The sequence below is a fragment of the Sus scrofa genome, chromosome 10 (assembly GCF_054392235.1).
Source record: "Sus scrofa isolate SSC_HxYL_T2T_F1_AM1 chromosome 10, Sscrofa_HxYL_maternal_Yorkshire_Landrace_v2.0, whole genome shotgun sequence".
NCBI classification, from domain to species: Eukaryota; Metazoa; Chordata; class Mammalia; order Artiodactyla; family Suidae; genus Sus; species Sus scrofa.
In genome coordinates, this window is record NC_139392.1 from 21,437,355 (window position 1) to 21,449,829 (window position 12,475).

General features: G+C 40.0%; 1 protein-coding gene across 2 annotated transcripts in view; it reads right to left on the reverse strand.

The window, feature by feature from the left end:
• Nucleotides 1–12,475, reverse strand: part of SMYD3 (SET and MYND domain containing 3) — a 752,343-nt gene that overhangs the window by 512,327 nt on the left and 227,541 nt on the right.

Consider the following 12,475-nt stretch of genomic DNA (forward strand, 5'->3'; position numbering starts at 1 on the left):
TATACAGCACCAGCAATCTTATTACCAGAAGAGGAAGGTCAGTTTCCAACTGGTCATTTTGAAGAAATAAAAACCTAAAGGAGAGTGATTTTTAAATCAAAGGTGCACATGAAGAGAAACATGCCTAAGAAATAATCCTGCTAGCTGATGCTTTTCCTGATTTTGTGAAAGCTTAACTCAACACGAGTTTGTTGTTGTTGCGTGGATCAGACAGACGTGCCTGGACAGCATATATTCCTTTCTTTCTTTCTTAAGAATAAACCCTCATTTCATGAATATAAGCCAGTATAAAGAGGCACGAGATAGACTCCAGAGAGCCTGCAGCCCTCACTCTTCAAGAACACATCTTTCAGGGGTGATAGCTCTTGGGATTTTGTCATGTCAGCAGCTCTCAATATAACATGAAACAACAACGAAAAGTCAGCAAATCAGCAGGAGGAATAAACATGTCAGAAACATGATGGCATTTAGTGACCACCACATATCTTAATAAATGAGATCAGAGTGCAGCTTGCATAAGCCTTCCCCTGTGAGGACATCTTGAAAAAGTGAAGAATCATCAGAAGATACCCCCATAGTGCTTGCTTTTTTTAAGAAGGATGATGTGAAAGCAACTGAGAATAACTCCCGCCCCTTTCTATTGACAATCTTCCAATTAAGGATAAAATGGATTTCCCCCCAAACTATTAGCTTGAGAATCTTCTGTTCTACATTAACTAATTTTTCACAAGTGTTTTTAAAGCTTAAGGTCCGCAAATTTGCTGTTTATACAAATGCAGATGCAACTGACTCACCTCCTTACAATTTTGAGCTTGCTCCTCCATTAACTACTTTTCAGTTCTGTGTGCTGAAAACCTGATTTCAAAAGGTAACCACACAAATTCCCCTTAACAACGCTTTCGTTTTAGTCATCCTTAACAGTCATCTGATAAACTTTGTTGCTCTCCATATACAGCAAAGCTTATAACCCCTAAAAAGAGCATTTTTTAAAAGGACAGGGAGAATGCCATGCCTGTTCCCTCCCCACCTCTTCTTTCCCTCAGACAACTTTCTTTTTTTTCTTTTTACAGCCACACCTGCAGCATATGGAAAGTCCTGGGCTAGGGGTAGAATCAGAGCTGCAGCTGCCCGCCTGCACCACAGCCACCACCACGCAGGATCCCAGCCACATCTGTGGCCTTAACCACAGTTTGCGGCAATGCCAGATACCTAACCGCCTGAGCGAGGCCAGGGATCGAATCCAAATCCTCATGGATACTGTATCAGGTTCTTAACCCACCGAGCCACAATGGGAATCTTTATGTTCATGCTACAAGGACCAGCTCAAATGTTATTTCCAAACTGCTCTAACTGAATAACAGTTTCTCCCTCTGCATTCCCATAGGGTTTTTTCATGCAACTATTAGAACACTAATCAATTTATTACGGTAAATTGTTTACATCCCAGACAATGAAGTCGGTGAAAGACAGAAAACACCATTTATTTCTCTTTCCATGTCTAAAATGTACCTAATTCGGGGTAGTTATTCAATTTAAAACCAAAAAAAAAAAAAAAAAAGGTTTTTTTGGCCATACCTGCAGCATATAGAACTTCCTGGGCCAGGGATCCAACCTGAGCCACAGCTGCAACAATGCCAGATTCCTAACCCACTGCCCTGGGCTGAGGATCAAACCCATGCAGCCGCAGAGAATATGCCAGATCCTCAACTCCTCAACCCGCTGCACCACAGCATGAACTCCCCAATAAATCTGTGTTGAATAATTTTATTAACGTGACTCAAGATCCTTACTAATAATTTTATTTTATTTAAGAAGATATTATAATATTAGTCTTTGAAACAGCAATGAAAAAGAGAACTCTTTTTTTTATTGCACCTGCAGTATGCAGAAGTTCCCGGGCCAGGGAGCAAACCATGCCACAGCAGTGACCCGAACCACTGTAATGACAATGCTGCATCCTTAACCCACTGTGTCACAAAGGAACTCCAAGAAAATGTCTTTTAAAGTAGAAAAAGTCAAAATGGAGTATAATCCCAAATAAAAAAATATAAATTGCAGAAAATAATATTTTCCTTTTCTCATTCATTTTCCATGGTTTCTTAATTCTCTTCCATTAAACATCACCTGGGGCGATTTTTATTTATGAATGGTTACATCTAGCTTTATGAACCTGACAAATGTCTTGCCCCAAAGATATGGAATATATATTTCATACTTAATAATGCAAAATTCGCTTTGAAACTTTTTGTCAGAATATTTGCCTGCCTCTTAAGGATGAAATAGAGATATATTAAAATATATTTGCATAGCCTGAATATAGATCCGCCTAGAGAGCCAGCTGAGTATATGCTTGGTCAAAAGGAAAAGAAGAGGCACAATTATAAATATAACCTAAGTAATCTACAAAGCTAATAATCCTATGTTAATGTATGGATTACAGTTTTCTCAATTGATAAAATACCTATAAATCTATATTCTTAGCCCACTTCTAAAAATAGAAAAATATATGGTTTATGTTATTTGATTATTCCTAGCCCATAGCAAATTCCTAAAATCTGACATGAAGAATGCTCTGGGGAAACATTTCAAATTTCCATCTAAGCATATTCAACAATATACTTCTCAAATGCCAGCAAACTGTTCTTGGCATAAAGGAGCAGAGAGGTCTTATCAGAAAATAAGGCTTTTAAGACATCCTTAATTCTCCCCACTATCCAACTAGACATTATGCCTATCTATCCTCGGACCACTTTTTGCATCGATCTTACAACCCTTGAGATAGTCTTCCTGGAATGTAACCGATGAGGAGAGGCTCCGCCGTAGGTATCTGAGCAGAGTCCTGTGCTCAGTGATACTAGCTAAACTGAAAGCAGGCTTTTGGTCAACCCCGATCTCAGTTTCACATTTCAACAGACTTCTACTCTCACACCTGGCCTGAGGTTCTCCATCTTTCTTCTGTCAGCCCCTAAAGAATCAATGTCGTTTCTGGCTTTTTCTATGGACAATAAGAGAGGACCCCCTATGTTCACCATTCCCGGGTGTGGGTTGTGTAAAATGATACACACGCAGATTTCTCTCCAGACTTCTTTTGGTTTTTGGAAGACCCCCTGATTCCCTATCATCTCTGACATATTTTACCAGGGTATCAAGTATCAATTGGGAATCATAGCATCTTTAATAAAATGGTCCAAGCTCTAATTAACATTACCATTAACCTGATAACTTGATTAATCTGAAGGAGCTGAAGAATTTATAAGTTCTCATTACTAGGTCCATCGAGACCAGCAAGTGTATGGGCCTGAACCTAATTAACAAAATCTTCCTTTTGTCTATCCCACTCTATCCCACCAATCTAAAGTGACCCTTTGAGGCCCAGGGTTACATCCTATCTCCTTCCTGAAGTCTCGCAGTTTCCTCTGCTTACTTGTTGATTGATGTCATCGCTTGTTCCAGATCTGCCACTACACTTAGTAGATATATTAATAACATAACTATAACCTATACTAGTAACTCAATTAATACTGAATTGAATGACTTCTATGTCATCACTGTAAGAATTAGTTCGGGAGTTCCCGATGTGGTGCAATGGGATCAGTGGCGTCTCTGTAGCGCCAGGACACAGGTTCAATTCCCAGCCCAGCACAGTGGGTTAAAGGATCCAGTGTTGCCAAAGCTGCAGCATAGGTTACAACTGCAGCTTGGATCTGATCCCTGGCCTGGGAACTCCACATGCCGCAGGATAGCTCCCCCTCCAAAAAATAGAATAGTTTAATATTGTAATGGTGATATTACATTCTCACTTTCTACATCAGGAAACTGAGGTTCATAAATTAAATAATTGGGACAAGGGATGGAGCCAGAATTAGAATCTAGATCTAATTTATAAATTCGCATTTTTCTCCCATACGACAGTATGACTCTTGCATTTACTGTGTCAAGTGTTATTCTTAAATGACACTATTGGGGTTGGCTTAACATTTCTAATACATTACTTGTAAAATTGAATCCTGATATAAGCAGAGAGCAGGGGAGAAGGGCTGAGACAGAAGCTACTGGCTCTCTGTTCTGTCAGAGATGCTTTAGGTCATGTTCTCATGACGTGTGATTGGCTCTCAGGCTGCCTATATCTATGGCGAGGGATTTTATTCCACAGGGATTATGGGCTAGTCAATAAAATCTCGATGAATCTTGCCTGGACAGAAGAACTCCCAGCCTGAATCAGTGAAAATCCTGAGTTGTAGAATTTTTAAAATGTTACTGTATTGCTTTCAATTATATGCAGTAATTTAGAAACAAGAAACAAGAAATAGGAGTTCCCGTCATGGCTCAGTGGTTAACGAATCTGACTAGGAACCATCATGAGGTTGTGGGTTCAGTCCCTGCCCTTGCTCAGTGGGTTAACGATCCGGTGTTGCCATGAGCTGTGGTGGCTTGGATCCAGCGTTGCTGTGGCTCTGGCATAGGCCGGCGGCTACAGCTCCGATTCGACCCCTAGCTTGGGAACCCCCATATGCCGTGGGAGCGGCCCAAGAAAATGGCAATAAATAAATAAAACAAGAAATAATCATGTGCATAGTGGTTTGAAGCAAGATCCCTGAATACTGGCTTTGAATGTCCATATGCTCACATCAGTGTTTCATGTTATACAACTGTGTTCTTTCTAGAAAAGTCAGGAATTGTTACACGCCCAGATGCGAAACTGAAAACAGCTATTGGACTCAGAGAACTGTAAAATAAGTACGTATTGTTTTAAGCCACTAAGTTGGTGGCAATCTATCACACAACAGAAAACCCATATAGACAGAAAAGGAAATACTTCAATGCTTAAAAAGAAAAAAATTAATGCAGCCAAGAAAATAGCCTGTTTGAGACACAAGTGTGAGGCAGAGCCACCTGCCTGCTGTCCAAACCACAGAGCCCCTTGGTAATTCAATGAGTACTGCTGCCCTGGGTTCCCTTGCTCACACCGCACCAGCCCTTCATCTCCAAGCCCTAAAGTGTAACCACAGATGCATCACAGACCTCACAACCGTCCCTATGAGCACCGCAGGCAGCGTGTTACCTACTGGACTTTCAGGTGGTGCCCTGGTCCCTTCTGGGGAGAACTATACTCTTGTGGCTCTAAGTGGCCCTAGTGGACATGGCTCAAGACAATCCTATGGGAGCCATGAAAGCCAGGATGGGAGATTGCTGTGACCTGCCTGCTGTCTAGACCACTGTGACCAGTCCTTATGAACAGGAGGTTCTTTTTTTTCTTTTGTTTCTTTCTTTCTTTCTTTTTTTTTTTGCTTTTTAGGGCCACACTTGCAGCATATGGAAGTTCCCAGGTTAGGGGCTGAATCGGAGCTATGACTGCCACCACAGCCACAGCCACAGCAACACCAGGTCCAGGCCGCATGTGTGACCTACACCACACCACACGGTAACACCAGATCCTTAACCCACTGAGCAAGGCCAGAGATCGAACCTACATCCTCATGGATCCTAATCAGGTTTGTTACCACTGGGCCACAATGGAAACTCGGGCATGGGATTCTAGTCCACGACCGAAGAAAGAGAGTACAAGAAAAGGCAGGCTCTCTAATTTTGATAATATATTTAGCATTAAACCCAAATATGCAGAATAGTGAACAAGCAAACCCACAGTATGGAGAGAAACAAGATGGTGTGGTATCATGGAAAAAGAACAATATAAAAAGTCTGAACTGCTCTGCCGGCAACAGTCCTGCCCATGATGCATCTTATAGCCTTGTATAAAACAGAGGCTACTGGAGTTTCCTCGTGGCGCAGAGGAAATGAATCTGACTAGTGTCCACAAGAATGCAGGTTCCATCCCTGGCCTCGCTCAGTGGGTTAAGGATCCGGGGTTGCTGTGAGCTGTGGTGTAGGCTGGTGGCTATCACTCCTATCTGACCCTTAGCCTGGGAGCTCCCATATGCTGTGAGCTACGACTGCCACCACAGCCACAGCCACAGCAACACCAGGTCCAGGCCACATGTGTGACCTACACCACAGCACACGGTAACACCAGATTAAATAGATACATAAATAAACCACATTAAATGAAGGCTATGACCCTTCAGGTGTTTTCCAGGTCTAACAGTCTACCATTCTTCAGTCTTAACACAAAAATACTTGGTTCAACAACTATAGTAACAAAGAGCTACCCCCTTACGAAAAAGTGGACTAAGACACCAAGAAAACAACTATTCTGTCTGATAAGAGTACTTATTCTCAGTAACTAAGAATAGCAGGCAGGGCTGAGTTTTGGCACATACTGTATTCCCAGCATTTGAGAGCCTAGTCTTATAAATGTCAACCTCATGTATCTAGGTGGCAAAGATAAGGCCATTCAAATCCTTCAGCTAATATGTATGTATATTAATTAATATATACTCATATAATTAACATTAATAATTTATAATATTTCTATATTATACCACTGAAATTATATAATTATATAAAATATATTTGACAAATATATAAATATATTAAGTATATTTATATGTATATATAATATAGTATATATACTAAAATATATAATTGAATTATTACTAAAATATAAAACATATAATTACTTTATGTTGTATACTAAAATATATAATTATAATTGTTATAACATAATATAAATAATTATAATTATAATGATTACTAAAATATAAAAATATTTAATTATTTTACTATATTTTATATACTAAAATATCTAATTATAATTATGTTATAACATAATTATATATATAAAATGATATTAATTATATATTCCTTTGTTATTTGACTTGAAGTTTAGTGTCCAAAAGTAATCATTTCATGTAAAATTTCTTATTATAAATTTAACTCCACGAAATACTGACATTTCAAATACAAGTTATGACTAGGGCTGGTTTATCTTTATAGCCAGCCAGCCAAACAATAGGCATAAATTATGCCTATATTATGTAAGAAAGCCTACCAAGGAGCTAAGACCAAAGGAATGCACATGGTATCTCCAAGCTTCTTCTAGCGCATGTCAACACCAAACAGCCAGTGAGGAAAAATAACTTTGGCTGAAAAGTCCTATTCTGCATATGAGAAAAAAGAGAGCTAAGCCACCTACTGTCCATAGCTTATCTTCTATCACTAGAAGTCTTTATCGTTCATTAAAAATAGTTACATAGTTCTACCTAAATTTTTGGAAATTCTCTGCGATAGCTTGAAATTGAAAATCTTATATCTGGACTGTACATTTCAGTTTCCATTCTCAGTCCAGTTTACAGAGAGGTGAGAAGTACTGTGCTCGCAACTTACACTGGTATTAAACTGACCCCTGCTGGCCTCATCTTTTCCGTATGTGCATTTATCCTATGCTACAACACTCAACTGCATCCTATAGATGAAACTGCATTTGATCAGATTCCCAAAACAAAAATATGACATAGGAGAGAGTTCCCATTGTAGCTCAGTGGTAACGAACCCGACTAGTATCCATGAGGATGCAGGTTCAATCCCTGGCCTCCATCAGTGGGTTAAGGCATTGTCGTGAGCTGTGGTGTAGGTCAAAAATGTGGCTTAGATCTGGTGTTGCTGTGGCTGTGTCATACAGGGCAGTAGCAGCTCCAACTCCCTAGCCTGGGAACCTCCATATGCCACAGGTGTGAACCAATAAAGAAAAAAAAAAGACATAGGAAAAAGATGACTATTCATCTGCCCATGGAAAGATGCTGTCTTCAATCTGGCTACCTTATTTGCAAAGACTTTACTAAAATCACCCTAGTATTCCATAGAAGTGTTTCCTAGAATCTATAGATTTATTCTACAAATTCACTCAACAAACATTTACAGATTTCTGAAAGAACAGAGAAAAACAGAAATGCTTAGGATTACATATGGCACTGCCCTCCAGGTACTCACAGACTCTTACCAGTCACTAAAAAGGTACAACTGGGAATTAGATTCTAGCATGTGATTGGATACCACAAAGGTGAGAAGGAAGCAGGGCTAAGATAAGAGTTGGTGGTACAGCCTTGCCTGCATCAAGGGCCTCAATTAACTTAGGATTCTTGACTGAACAAGCCCAAGAAAATTTTATCTCCTTCTTCAAGAACACATTATACTTTATAGGTAATAATGACTGCCGTTTATGAATGATTGCCTAGTGCCCGCGGCTGTGGCAAGGGGCTTTTCAGACAGTAGAGCATTCGCTTCACTTGATAACTCTATGAAATACGTTTTTTTTTGTCTTTTTGCTATTTCTTGGGCCGCTCCCGCGGCATATGGAGGTTCCCAGGCTAGGGGTCTCATCGGAGCTGTAGCCACCAGCCTACGCCGGAGCCACAGCAACGCTGGATCCGAGCCGCGCCTGCAACCTACACCACAGCTCAGGGCAACGCTGGATCCTTAACCCACTGAGCAAGGCCAGGGATCGAAACCGCAACCTCATGGTTCCTAGTCGGATTCGTTAACCACTGAGCCACGACGGAAACTCCTGAAATATGTATTTTTATGCTTATGCTTAGTTCATGGATGAGAAAAGCTCTGTATACAACACTACGATGTTTTTCTTTTAAACAAATTATTTCTTCCCTACAAGAAAATGTGCATCTTTAGCACGGGCGATTATATTTTCGTCATTTTTGTATCCCCAGAACCTGGCACATCCCCAGGACTTGGAATGTAGTATGTACTCAAAAAATGTCTGTATCATATATGAATGGAGGTCATACTGAACATATATGGCTTCTCAATGCATACTATGCGCATGACTTGTGCTTAAGCACTGAGCAAGTCGTAGAGAAAAAAAAGAAGAGGAAGAAGTTTAGATTCATGAACACAGACACCCATACTTCATGCTATGGCAAGAAAAGGAGAAATTCCCAAGACATGAGTTAAACAGAATGCTATGGAAAACAGCTTAACACTATCCAGTTAAAAACCAAAGAGAAAAAGGACCCCAACATCAGAAGATGATGACATCACAGGTGCTGGACTTTATTAGAACCTAAAACCTATTAAGAGAAGGGAAAAGAAGAAAACCATAGAAAAAAAAGAAGAAAGAATCATGAAATGGAGAAAGGAAAGCAGGAAAACAAATACAATACAGAGATTCAAAACTCTGATTACGTCCTCAAGAAAGTAATGTATTTTTCTTTTCCTATCTCCCCTTATTTTTCAACATCTTTTTTTCTTGCCACTTAGAGACAGATGAAGATAAATGAAGTACAGTGGTTAAACTTCTTTGTTTGGATACAAACGATCTTGTATATCACCGTTATTGTTATGTAAGCACTTTTAATACTGCTTCTAGCAGATGAAACTTCTGCTTCAACATATGTTATGGGGGGAAATGGTAAAAAAATGTATTCATGACTAAAATAACTTAACAGGCAACAAAAACTGCCTAGAAAATATTATACACAAATCTGGTTTATTGTGGTTGTTAACAATTTAAGGTAAAACCTAGGGTGTAATCTCTGTCCCCAAACAAGAATAACACCAGGTTGTCAATACTTCCTATGCTGTCCCACCCTACACCAAACCATCAAAACCATTCCTTAAGAGGGACTGGAATTTAACCCCCTCTTCCTGCACTTTCCTTAATACAGTAACACATGAGACAGAAGAAACAGGGTTCTTATATTCAGCAATGGTCACTGTAAAAATGTAAAGTTTACTGTAGGAACATGTAAACCCTCATAAAATATAAAGCAGGGGTCACACTTCTAGGCTCTGGGTTTAGACAGAAGGTCCACAACTGTAATTGTTGGCAAGTCTCCTACATTTCGAAATCAAATATAATAAGATTGCCTTTGTAAAACCAAGCGACCCCATGCAAAGAGCTTACCCTACTAGCTGGAACATAAGTATTAAATAAGCATAATCTTTAACTATCATTATTACAACCCCCATATGACATCTCTCCTAAAGTTTTGCCTTCAATTCTCAATCTGAACAAAGAAGTAGGATCTCAGAATCCTCACTCTAGAAAAGCTGGGCTTTACATGTGTTAAACAAATCCATCTCATCCTTCTTCCTCCTCTTCCCCTTCTTGCCTATAATCAGCACCACAGGAAAGGTTCCTTTGCTCATACACAAATGAAGCTCCTGGAGTTCCTGTCGTGGCTCAGCAGACACTAATCTGACTAGCATCCAAGGGAGATGCAGGTTCAATCCCTGACCTTGCTCGGTGGGTTAAGGATCCAGCATTGCTGTGAGCTGTGGTGTGGGTCGCAGACGTGGCTTGGATCTGGCATTGTAGCTGTGGCGCAGGCCAGTGGTAACAGCTCTGATTTGACCCCCAGCCTGGGAACCTCCTTATGCCTCAGATTCAGTCCTAAAAAGACCAAAAAAAAAAAAAGTCCCAGTAAGCAAGTGCTGCATCGAGCATCTGGTATTGTGTGGCAAATGCAGCACAAAGAAAGCAGCAGACTCAGAAGGCTTCCAGCTTCCCTCTGGCCATCTGCAGCATATTCTAAGAGTCACCTGGTCTACAAGGTGAATTCTCCCAGTATCAGGAAAGGGGAGCAAAATTTCCAACCTCTGAGGTTTCTGGACTCTAAAGTGAAGTCTCTGCCCAACAAAAAGCTTAGTGAAGAAGTAAATAAAACCTTGCCTTCTAACGCCAGTACCGGTACTTTTTAAAAAATCTGACAATCAAAAATCATCCACCTGCCCTGATCCATTCCTCTTATGAGCAAGTATTTTCCACTGTCTTGGGAAATCCAAACTATTTAAATTTTGCCTTACAAATTAATTCCCCAAGTTTGCACTCAGTATAAATTTTGAGCGTGACACAAGACTGATACAAGTTCTATACCCACATTCTGAGAAAATTAGTGCTTGTTTTCTACCAACTCCCTAAATGACTGGAAAAAATGTTTTAGTTTAGAAATCTGCACAGTTCCCAGTGGCTCAGCGGCTTAAGAACTTGACTAGTCTCCATGAGGATGCAGCTTTGAACCTTGGCCTTGCTCAGTGGGTTAAAGATCCAGCATTGCTGTGGTGTAAGTCACAGATGGGGCTTGGATCTGGCATTGCTGCGGCTGTGCTCTCGGCCACAGCTGCATCTCCAATTCAACCCCTATCCCAGGAACTGCTATGTGCCACAGGTGGGGCCATAAAAAGAAAAAGGAAAGAAAAAAGAAATTTGTATGTAGTAATAACTTACCAATATGACTGTGAATGTAGAGACAATATTTTTGTTCATTTCAAAATATTCAGCACAGGGCCTGGCACATACCAGACACTCAATATCTGCTGACTAAAGAGTAGATCTGTTGCCTCTCAAATATATGATAATCAGACTTTTTGAATACCAAATTCAAAATGTGTTCCCACTGACCTTCATTATGGGAAAGAGGAATCGAACATCATTGGAAAATCCTTGACCTCAAGACATAATATAATAAAATCACACTTTAAAAAGCAACAATTATTTTAGAACTCCATGAATATTAATTGATAAGAAACTATTAATAAAGATAAGCCCCCAAAGTCAGATATTTAAAGTCCAAAGCTGGTCTGACTTAAGACATTTTTTTCTCCTATAAACAGTCTTTTGAATAAGGATTAGGTCGAATGAGCTGAAGATTTCAATTTATAGTTTCATTATAAGTATTTAAAGCTTTTGTACTAAAGTCCATGAATCTAATCACTATTTAATAATTTGGGTTTGTTTGGCTTTTTAGGGCCTCACCCATGGCATACGGAGGTTCCCTGACTAGGGAGGGTTGAATTGGAGCTGCAGCTGTCAGCCTACACCACAACCACAGCAACACAGCTCATGGCAACACCAGAACCCCAACCCACTAAGCAAGGGCAGGGATCGAACCCGGATTCTCATGGATACTAGCTGGATTTGTTCCCACTGAGCCACAGCGGGAACTCCAATAGTTAATATGTTTTACAAATGTCTATGGCATCATATCTCTTAAGTCAGGACGCCAGAAGAACTCACTTCCATGTCCAACAGGGCTGGAAGAATGGGCTTAAACTCCAGCCTCATTACTGGCTAAGTGACTTTGATCAAGTTATACTAAATCTTTCTTCAGTTGGCTTTGCTTTTTTGTGTTTCCTCAGACCTGACCCTGCCTCTATTTTGGAATACTTAACTGTGCGGAATATTAAGGGATATTTAAGTTTGTGGAAACCAGAAGGCCTCAATGATCAGTTTTGAAACCCAGAAACCATTATTTTAAATCAACTGAAAGACAATATTCTTGAAAGCCAAGTCTTGTCAGGAGAAACCATATCTTCTAAATTCTTTAAACATCAGTTTTAACAATTAACATGAACCTCAGCACCGGTGGTGACCTGCTTTCCTGAACATGGCTACACATGAGAACACCTGGGACATCTTTGCAGCATCTTAATGCCTGGCCCCACTCACACACACTTTGATGGGTCCAGGGTGAGATATTTAGGTGAGATAGTATTTTTTAAGCACCATCAGATGATTGTGATACAAAGCCTGGCTTTGGAAGGACACCTCTAAGAGAAGCCT